This window comes from Macrobrachium nipponense, chromosome 39, assembly GCF_015104395.2.
Source record: "Macrobrachium nipponense isolate FS-2020 chromosome 39, ASM1510439v2, whole genome shotgun sequence".
Lineage (NCBI taxonomy): Eukaryota > Metazoa > Arthropoda > Malacostraca > Decapoda > Palaemonidae > Macrobrachium > Macrobrachium nipponense.
In genome coordinates this window covers 28,998,748-29,010,434 of record NC_061099.1, presented here as the reverse complement: position 1 = coordinate 29,010,434, position 11,687 = coordinate 28,998,748, and positions in this window count along the sequence as shown.

Below are 11,687 nucleotides of genomic sequence, written 5' to 3'. Positions count from 1 at the left end.
CACTCACTGATAAATAAAAACACTTTGGCATCTGCCATCATGGCTTCGCCTTCCTCCCCCGAATGTCTGTGCAAGTCTTCCCATAAACTTGGCTAGTGCTACATTATGAATAGAAGAGGCGCACACGCACATACGAACACACAGTTCGCTAGCGCCTCGCGGTTCTAGCTGCATCTAGTTTCACAAAGGCACTTTGGGAAGAGTTCATAAACTGTCGTACATTGACTTCCTGAACTAAGCACTTTTATCTCACACCACCCCTAGAACTCATTCATCAGCTACTCTCAGGTCGTTATCTCTGCACTATCCTCCACATTCCATAGGTTACAGAGAATGCACGAACAATATATTATTAATCAAAACCCTATGTCTTATATATGTATGTAGGCATATATACTATATATAGTGAAAACCAAAATATACCTCACTATTTTAAAACCAATATTGACTTATGGCCATGAATCATGGTCATTAGCATTAAGAACTTGAAGCCAACTTCAAGCAGCTGAAATGAAAGCCCTAAGAGAGGACAGCTTAGATGATTTGGACACACCAAAAGAATGGAGGAGGAGCTATATCCTATAAGGATTTTGGAATGGACACCAGAAGGAAGGAGACCGGTAGGAAGACCAAAAATGAGATGGCTACAAAACATAGAGAGAGGAGTAGAGGGGAGAAGCTCCAATGCGGAAAGTTGATGAGATGAGGCTCTCTGAGGACCGCCAAGAATGGAGACAGTTCCTGAAGCAAGACGACTGACAGGCCTGGAGGCCTACCTAGCATCTGGTGAAAAAGGTGAGAAAGAAATACACCCACACACACACACACACACACACACACATATATATATATATATATATATATATATATATATATATATATATATATATATATATATATATATATATGTGTGTGTGTGTGTGTGTGTGTGTGTGGGTGTATTTCTTTCTCACCTTTTTCACCAGATGCTAGGTAGGCCTCCAGGCCTGTCAGTCGTCTTGCTTCAGGAACTGTCTCCATTCTTGGCGGTCCTCAGAGAGCCTCATCTCATCAACTTTCCGCATTGGAGCTTCTCCCCTCTACTCCTCTCTCTATGTTCTGTAGCCATCTCATTTTTGGTCTTCCTACCGGTCTCCTTCCTTCTGGTGTCCATTCCAAAATCCTTATAGGATATAGCTCCTCCTCCATTCTTTTGGTGTGTCCAAATCATCTAAGCTGTCCTCTCTTAGGGCTTTCATTTCAGCTGCTTGAAGTTGGCTTCAAGTTCTTAATGCTAATGACCATGATTCATGGCCATAAGTCAATATTGGTTTTAAAATAGTGAGGTATATTTGGTTTTCACTATATATAGTATATATGGCTACATACATATAAGACATAGGGTTTTGATTAATAATATATTGTTCGTGCATTCTCTGTAACACACACACACACACACACACACACAACACACACACACACACATATATATATATATATATATATATATATATATATATCTATATATATATATATATATGTGTGTGTGTGTGTGTGTGTGTGTGTGTGTGTGTGTGTGTGTGTGTTTCTTTCTCACCTTTTCACAGAGATATATATATATATATATATATATATATATATATATATATATATATATATATATATATATATATATATATATATATATATATATATATGTGTGTGTGTGTGTGTGTGTGTGTGTGTGTATTTCTGTGTTTGTGTGTGTATGTGTAACCAGGGCTGCTATGTGTTTGGCTACAGCTCTAAGGTAGCGTTCGGCCTGAGTGGGGGGCTGTAATTGGTTTGGCAGTAATTATATAATTAATCGCAACTTGCGGAATGTTATCTAACTGGTTTATCTTAAAATATATTTTTTGGGAAAAATTAAATTGATAAGTCCTTATATGTATTTATTCTTGATAGCGGACCTTATGATATTTTCACCTTTCTGTTTCTGGGTGCTTGGACTGAGACAAACTATTTTGAAGGCGCTTTGTTTTGTTTGCCAGTCTATTAGGCACGAGGGAATTTTACTGAGTACAATATTGTCACTTAACACTGTCAAATCGCACACCACACCTCGCACTTCTTCTCTGGTTCTTCTTCTTTGCTTCCCTTTCTGCCTCTTCTTCTTTACCCTCTGTCTCCCTCTTTTGTCTCTACTTCCACTGTTCTCCACTGTTCCTCCACTGTACCTCCACTGTCTTTTCTCTTTCTGTCCAGCTTTTTTATTCAGATGACATCTTCTTAGCACCGCCATTGGATTTTGTATTTTGAATGGGTGTGGCATCTTCTGAAAGAATTCTTGTGTCTGAGTGGCTACAGACTTTCTACAAAACCTCCTTCCTGTCATTTCTTCTGCAGTAATTCGTCGATTCCCCATTCGGAAACGCCTCTTGTTCATACCCTGGCTTCTTGAGGGTGTGTCCCTTGGGTATCCTCGTAGGGTATTCGTTGGGACCTATTTTGGGACATCCTTACAATCTAGCACTGCTGATTTGATTGGTTAACACCATAGGTCTACCCTTGGAAAGAGGGGGGGCTTTTCGAGTTTAACACTTCCCCTTTTTTAAACAAGGGAGCATAGAATTCCTTTTCTAACATTTTCCAGGTGGGCTGTTGGAATTTTCCCTGGCTCTCTGGCCTGTCACAAAAGGGAGCGCCAAATAATCCTGCGAAGAGGGCTGGTGTAGGCGTAAGTTAGGTGTGACCGAGTTTTCCCGAGTTCCAATTTCTTGAAGGTGCCTGTGCAGTATTGCTTGTCGGCCTGGTATGAGGTTTCCTATACAATTCATTGAGGACAACTGTCCTTTGTCCTTTTTCTATTTGTCTTTGTGCCTTTTCCCTAAGTTCTTTCATAAGTTAATGCCTTTTTGAAATAATTTCCTTAATTCTGTAATCCCCACTGTAACACTAACATATGTATGTATACATACATACATACACACACACACGCACATACACACACACACACACACACACACACACACACACATATATATATATATATATATATATATATATATTTATATATATATATATATATATATATATATATATATATATATATATATATATATGTGTGTGTGTGTGTGTGTGTGTGTGTGTGTGTGTGTGTGGGTATTATGAACCCCCTTTGCTTTCGCCATTCGATTACAATATTAATTAAAGCACAAACACCACAGAATCTCCTCTCTCTCTCTCTCTCTCTCTCTCTCTCTCTCTCTCTTGAGCTCTCCTCTCTTTTATTTTTCTGCCACCCTCCGTACTTTTACAGATGCACCGAGATTTTGGATCCCAAAACCCGCCAATTAAGCCCGCCTGGGGCAAAGAACGGATTAATAAAACTGGTGAGACAAGGAGATTGCTCTCACTCGGCCCCCAGCTCCTGGGCCACTACGGAACTCCTCACCTCACAGGCTGTCCCTCTTGCTCACATGTCTGTGTGCCTCCACGGGGCAGCCGTGGACCCCTGCCTGACGCCCTTGAAGAAATCGCCTTCCTTTGTCTGCGCTTTTACGAAGCAATATCCCAGCAAGAAGGTAAAGTACGAGAGTGTAGTGGCAGTCTTTGTATTACTTTTAATTTACTTCCCTCTATTGATTTCCTGTGACTGTGTATATGCGAACCTCCATAGTGACTCTCAATCCCCTCAGCTATGATCCGCTATAAGATACTTTGATTTAAGAGTTGTGGTTCTCGCTGCATCCTTGCTGTGGAGTGGATCTTCCCCATCCTAAAAGTTCTGGGCCCTGATATGCACGCTGCAAATCAACCCACGGTCCCCAAACGCGTTCATTGCTCCAAGCAATCGTCTCCAATAAGACGGCCTTGGAGGGCCATTAGCGTTCTTGCTGGCACCCTGAAGTAGCAGATTAACGTTAAGTGTAAATATATCCCCCTGTAAATTCAACCCTTCGAGTTTCCTTACAAGTTCCCGTGAATTTTATCTGGCCCCTGCCGGCATCTTGTTTTCTGTTTCTGATTACGTGCTCGATTTGGCTTCTTATGTTGCAGTCAGCTGAAAAAATCCATTGCTTCAGCCATTCGAGATTAATTCAGAAAAGTGGTGACCTTTTACCAGCATTTTCTCAATGAATTAACGATGCTAGAGTTAATTTCATAGAGAAAAATGAACCTGAAATCCCAGCGCCATAAGCCCACAAGAGCAAAAGGAAGAAAGAGAAACCCCACAGGAAGGTCAGAGCATATTTTTTAAGCGTAGGTATTTATTGTTAGGGGTAAAACCACATTGTGACTGCCACTTTTTTGCAGCCGTAAGTAGGAAAGCTTAGCATTGCGTGCTTGCCGAATTTAGCTACGAGAAAGAGAAGTTTCGATCACCAACCACTAGTTTTTTATGCTATGCACGAAGCAAAGTAGCTAGGAAAAGTGCTATAATTAGCAAGAAACAGTGCTAGGTTTCTTTGCAAAAGAAATAAATCGCTGCAACTCTTGTGTCGCAGAGACTGCATTAGTTACGCGTACGGTCGCTCTGAGTTGGATTTGCTTTAGCAAGCAAATAATAAATTTTGTGGCGTTTAATGTTCACAGAGCGGGTCATCTCTCTCTCTCTCTCTCTCTCTCACGTATTTCTGTCTCACGTGGCAGGGAAATAGGGCTATAGTATGTACAAAATGGGGCGAATAAGGCGTCAAGCTACTCTTCGAGAACGATAACCTCTGAGGAAGTAAACAGGCAAAAAATCCCCTGAGAACTTTCATCCATTCATTCATTCATTCGTTTATATTTCTTCCCATTCCTTTCTTTTCTCGTAAGAAGCGTTGTTTAACACATCTGGGTAACATAAGAAAAAAATAATCTTGTGTAAGCCATTGAAGGAAGGGAAATATCTCTTATTTTTACTGTTACGTGAACGAAGGCATTTAAAATAGACAATATCATTTTATACCTATGAGGTAGACGCACACATACACGCACTCTAGACTAGCTGTTCACGGTCGGTGACCCTCTCCCAACCCAACTAGCCCGTGATCCGGGTTCGGCTAGCCAGTGACCTTGTTTGCAAACAAGTCTTCTCCCACAAGAAGGGGCTAGATAATAGTGAGGTAATAGGGAGGGGAGAAAGTGCGTAACTAATAAATTGTGTATTTTTAGTGGGGCCTGTTAGGTATTCCTACCATGATAGGCGAGTGAGTAAATTATTCGCCCTCTGCAATGAGTTGAACGTTTCATATAAAGAGCTATAGAACCATACCTTCAGAACATAAAGAGGTTATTACCTTGTATTTTTTACGTCTAGAGACGGACGATTCTGCATAATTATCTCGTGACGGTGAGAGATTGCTTATCTTTATAGCCCCCTAGCAATACATTCGCCTTTGTGAATTCCGTTACTGTCTGTCGACTGGTTTAGTAAATTCTTCCGTCTGACTCGACTGCTTAATATTTTTCCCTCAGCATTGTTATATGCGCATTCCATTACAGTCTGCTGGACTGATTGGTTTTTTAAATCGTTGGCATCTTATATGCGTATTTTATTTTGAATAATCCGGGAGACCAATATTGTTTTCCTCGCCCGCGTGACAAATACTTTGCCGTATTTTTACATATAAGCGAATTTCATTCCAGTCTGGTTGACTGCTTTTATTTTTGAATAGTCCGTGAGGCCGATATTATTTTTCATCGCCCTCATGACGAATAAGTTTGCCGTATTTGTATACGCGCATCTCATTGCCGTTTGTTGACTGACCTGACCTGTACTAACTCAGTTTGTTTGATTGCTTATATATATATATATATATATATATATATATATATATATATATATATATATATATATATATATATATATATATATATATATATATATCTATATATATATATGGTACACGGACGGGATGCCTATTGCACTTTTGTCGAAGGACAAGAAGCAGAAGCCAGGAAGCCGAACGGACAGAATGCCGAACAGACACAATGCCGAACAGTCATTAAGTCGAATGGACAAAATGCCGAAGATTGTCAAGATTACGAAAGATAGATATAAGCAAAAATAATTATAGTTAAGATTTTTTTCTTCAATGAAGTTTGACTTTTCACTAATTCGATAATTACTATTTAACTGCTTGTTTAATCAACAATTACCTAGTTTACTAATACTGCCTTGTAGTTATATACTTTTTTTCTATATTCAAATTTGACTATGGAATTTATTTTTTGCGAGTTCAACCATGGAATTCACTAAGACAGGACGTGGTGGCCGAAAATTGCTTCATAATGGATATTCATACGTTGTCGATAAAACTGTTAAAGAAACTACTTACTGGAGATGTGAGCGACGAAAAGTGTGCAATGGTAGAATTAGAACGATCAGTGATACCGAACATGGACAAGCTTCAGATCATTCACATCCTCCCGACGGTGCTCATAATACCATTTTAAAAGCTTTGGATAAAATGAAGACTACAGCAGAACAAACAGAAGAGGTAACAAGTCGTGTAATAAATAATGTCTTGGAAGAACTGCCGCTCAGCATTGCTGGTTCTATACCTAAAAGAGAAACACTTGCAAGATTGGTAAGGCGAGCAAGAAAGAATGAAGTAAGTGAAGACTTGGACATGGACAACCCGTGGCGAGAATTTTCGTCTTTATGAAACCACCTCAGTTACAACTTTCTCGACAGAAAATAACTTGGAATTATTATCTAAAAAAACAAGCATGATTTGCTGATGGCACATTTGACTCCGCTCCTTTAAGCAAAGCTTTATACCATACATGCCATTGTTTTAAAAAAGTAAAACCTTGCCATTGGTGTATTGTATGCCAGTAACAAAGAAGAAAAAACATATGACGAATTTTTTGGATTTTTAAAAAGCAGAGGTGTTCAGGAGCCTGATTCAATAACTGTTGATTTCGAAAGAGCAACAATAAATAGCATTAAAAAGAACTTTCCTAATACATCTATATCAGGTTGTTTCTTGCATTTCGGCCAATGTCTATGGCGGAATATCCAGTCTTGTGGTCTACAGCAGTGGTATGTTGAACCCAGTAATGCTATTTTCATCAAGCAGTTACAAGCACTTGCTTTCGTCCCACCTCCAGATGAACCTGATTTATTTGACGAATTGGTGAATTCCTTAGATGCTGAAACTGATGAATTACTTAGTGATTTTTTGGTTTACTTCGAAAGTACGTGGTTGGGGATAATCCAGCGAGGTCGAAGGAGGAAACTATTGTTTGATGTTGATTTGTGATCTGTTCACACCAGAGTTAATGATAATTTACCGAGAACAAACAATTCCCTTGAAGGCTGGCATCAGGCTTTTAAAAAGAGAATTAATGTAACCCATCCAACACTCACCAAATTACTAAAGGTTATCAGAAATGAACAAGCATGTAATGAAATTCTGATTGAGCAGGTTTCTGCAGGGATTGATAGATCACGACCTAACAAGAAATACGATGCCATTAACGATAGAATAAAATCCATATTTTGTTCTTATGATAAGGACGAAGGATTAGCGTTTCTACGATCTCTGGGTCACAATTTATAAATATTTTACTTTTAAAAACATTGTCGAAATAAAATAATTATCAAGCATTTTACTTTTATTTGGCTCCTTTTGTCTTTTATATGTGTTCTGAAATTTTCAAAACAAACAAAGAAAAAGCCTTCTTATCGATTTTCTAACGACTGAAGAAAAAAACTATTATTGTTTTTTTTTCTTAGTCAAATTTGAATAAAGAAAAAATATATATAACTACAAAGCAGTATTAGTAAGCTAGGTACTTGTTAATTAAACAAGCAGTTAAATAGTAATTATCGAATTAGTGAAAAGTTATCTATATCTCTCAGCAAATGTTATCCTATTATTATTTTTGCTTATATTTATCTTTCGTAATTTTAGCAATATTCGGCATTTTGTCCGTTCGACTTAATGTCTGTTCGGCATTGTGTCTGTTCGGCTTTCTGTCCGTTCGGCTTCCTGGCTTCTGCTTCTTGTCCTTCGACAAAAATGCATTCGGCATCCCGTCCGTGCACGATATATATATATATATATATATATATATATATATATATATATATATATATATATATATATAATATATATATATATATATATATATATGTGTGTGTGTGTGTGTGTGTGTGTGTGTGTGTGTGTGTTATACGACCACAAGTAACACATGAAGATTGTATATCAAGGAACTCTCCAAATTTACAAACGGGTTGCATTTACGAAATTCCATGCAGAGATTGTGATAAAAAATATATTGGTCAAAGTGGCAAACTACTGGCATCAAGATTAAATCAACATAAATATTGTGTACGTGTAGGAAGTACATCGAGTGCTCTCTTTTTACATATGAATAATTTTAATCACGCAATTAATTGGAACAATTCAAAGGAAATTTTATTTTGTAGAGACATTACTAAAAGAAACATTATAGAATCTAGTATAATAAAATATAAGGTCAAGTAGTGTTTTTAATATTAGCAACGGACAATATAAACTAGATAACTGGCTTACGAAATGTATTGTTGACAACCTCGTAACTATGTAATTGACTGCTTAGTAGTTCCATTTCCATTTGTTGTTGTCCTTTGAGTGTAATTTTAGGCTGTGGACCATTTGCTTCTTGACAAGGCTGTTTGATTGTTCTGTATTTTACTTTTTTGTTTTTATGTTTACCTTTGATATTTCAAAGCTATTTTTCATTCGTTTTATATTTGTACCCTGATGAGGTGTATCAAGAATACACGAAAGCGCTAGGTACTGCTGCTTTTCATTTTTCCTGCTGACTCTTGATATATATATATATGTATATATAATATAATATATATATATATATATATATATAATATATATATATATATATATATATATATATTATATATAATATATATATATTGTCCTTGCGGCGAATATATTTTACGCCCTTACTTGTGCAGTATAACTGTCCCTTTCATCATTCCCCATTGGTGGAATTTAATTGCTGTTATTCCCAGGCTTTAGTATCTGTGTTATCCATTGGGAATTTCCCGTTCTTGCACTCACAAACTCATTCCTCTAAAATGGCGAACATCCTGCATTAGAGGAAATTAAGGTCTTTACTAAGGGGCCAAGAATTAGTAACTTCGGTAGCCAAAGAGAGGGAAAAGGCAAGGATAGAAAGAGAAAGAGAAAGAGTAGAAAGGGAGAAAGAAAGAGAATTCCAGGAGAAAAGAGAAGAAGCTGACGAGAAGAAAGGGAGAAAGAAGGAGAATTCCAAGTGAGAAAGGAGACAGCAGAAAGACAGAGAAAGCAGCAGAAATGGCCGACCAACTGGCTATAGCCAATACTGTCATACAGTCTCTATGTCCAGGTCATCACACTCCACCCTCAACCGACCATGGAACGAATCTGAAACGGAGGCCTGGCTCAATTATGTAGAAAAGGTTCTGGAGAACTTCCAGCCTCCTCCCGCGGAAGTAGCCCTAATCTTGGGGAAACACCTAGAAGGCAAGGGAGCTATTGTTCTCCAAGTCCTACCCGCTCACAAGCAAGGGGATCTCGCTCATGTAAGGGAGGCCATTTTCAAAGCCTTCGAAATTACCACCGATAGGTAGAGACAAAAATGCAGGAACATGCTGAAGGAATCCTGGCAGACATGGTCGGAATGGGTGGCAAAAAAGACACCTGCCCTCCAGAGGTAGACAAGGGCATCCAACGCTGTTTCTACAAAGGAGACCCTCCAACTTTTCTAGTTGGAGGATTTCTTATTGTATGCCCCTCCTGAACTTGCCATTTACTTGGTGGACAAAAATCCAAGGAGGATCGTGGAATGGGGTAGGTGGGCAGATTTGTGGGACACCCACCACCCACTACAGAGTTCCTTGAATAAGAAAGTTCGCCCTGTCGCTCATCCTCTTGCCAACTCCAGATAACGTAGCGCCAAAATACTCAGCCGCGTAAGCCCATGTCTGGGCGTTGTAATAAACCTGGGCATTCTTCAGAGCAGTGCCACTCCAAACCTGATCCTCTGCCGTTGATTCCCGCTCCCCCTCAGAATGGCCATCACCAAAATAACAAGAATAAAGACCATTGGCAGTGGAACAACCAACCAAAGCCTGATTATAGCAGGAGCTTTTGTGACTCATGCAAAGTGCATGGACACACCTCTTCATGGGCTCATTGCCCCAAAAGGGCCGGTGCTCCTGCCATTGCCATGGTAGTGACGGACCCCTCCACCCTGGGACCCATATTTGTTTCACTTCCCAGAGGTTGCTATCCTGCATACCACATCCGAGCATTTGATGACTTGTGAGCAGCTCTCGGTAATTAGGAAGGATAAAGTTCCTCCCAAAGCAAAGATTGAGAGGCATAACTTAATTGCTATTGAAAGCCTCAATCACATCAAATGTTCCTGCCCACTGTCTAGTTGAGGGTCACCGACCCCACCATTCGAAAATATGCACTCTGGTGTGGCTACATCCAATCACGGCTATCATGACATCTTGTTAGGCCAAGACATTACGCCTCCTAATTTTGAACTGTTTCCGGGCTCCTGCCCTTATCTCGCTCCATACCGCTTCTGTATTCCTCCTGGACATGTCCTTGCACAGCCAGCGACACTTGAAGGCATCTGGCAGTGCCCTGGTCTACCCTTTATGTGCATTGAGCCAATTATGAATCCTCCTACCCTGCCAGGAACGGCCTCAGTGTCAATACCAAGACAAGATTCGAGCCTTCGTCTCGAAATTCCCTGTCTAGGCTGCTACTCCGCAGCAACTGGCTTGACTCGGCTACCAACAACGCCATAAGCAGCAGAAGGGCCAATTCCACCTGGAATTCCCCTGGACATACCTGACCGTAGCTGAAGCTCCACCAAAGGCACAGCCTAGCAAACCATCCCGGAGTTGCTCACTAAAAATCAGGAGCCCGTAATGACCTCTTCCTCTTCCCCATCCGTCAGCAGCTAACCAGTCGGAGTGTAAGGTCTCTGCCGACCCTGTTAGCCAAAGAACTTCAAGCAGCGTTAGGGACAGGGGCGAACGCTGTTGTTCCGACTGTTGCAGTAGTCGGGGCCGATGCTGTTTCCGCACCTTCTACATATTTATGTGTAATGAGTCCCCCACGCCATTGTCAAACCAACTTCAGAGAGGTAGAAGGAAGAGAGGTTGAGGACGCTGAGGATTCCAGCAATCTTGGAGGAGCCCATAGGCTCTCCCCACACTAGTGCTCTGGCACAGTGCCATTTTCATTCAGAGAATTCCGGCCCTTCTCCATCCAGGGGAGAGTGTCCAATTCTGCTACTGCAACTTTCTTCTTCTTCTTTTGTGACTATTCGTATTTTATACTTTACATACTCGTTTCTTTATCATTCCCTTCCTTCTTCATCGTCGCCTCTTAGGCACTTTCTATTGTAAGCTCTGCTTAGGCAGTGCCCATTTGCCAGCGTATCTGGCACTGAAAATTTAATATGTCATTGAAACCACTATAATGGCATCCGCTAGCTTCCAGCTTAGCCCTATAAGAGGTCCCCAGACTTCCTACACATAGTGCCATCTCTGGCACCATATTCATTTAAGGCTACTAAATATACACGTATAACGGACCAGAAGATTATAGTTAGCTTGACCTGCTGAGTCGATATTATTCCAGCATTGATTCATGTATTTTATGTCAATCATTTATTTAAGTGTGTAATCAATCAATCCCCCCCACGATCTATCATTTGTGTTT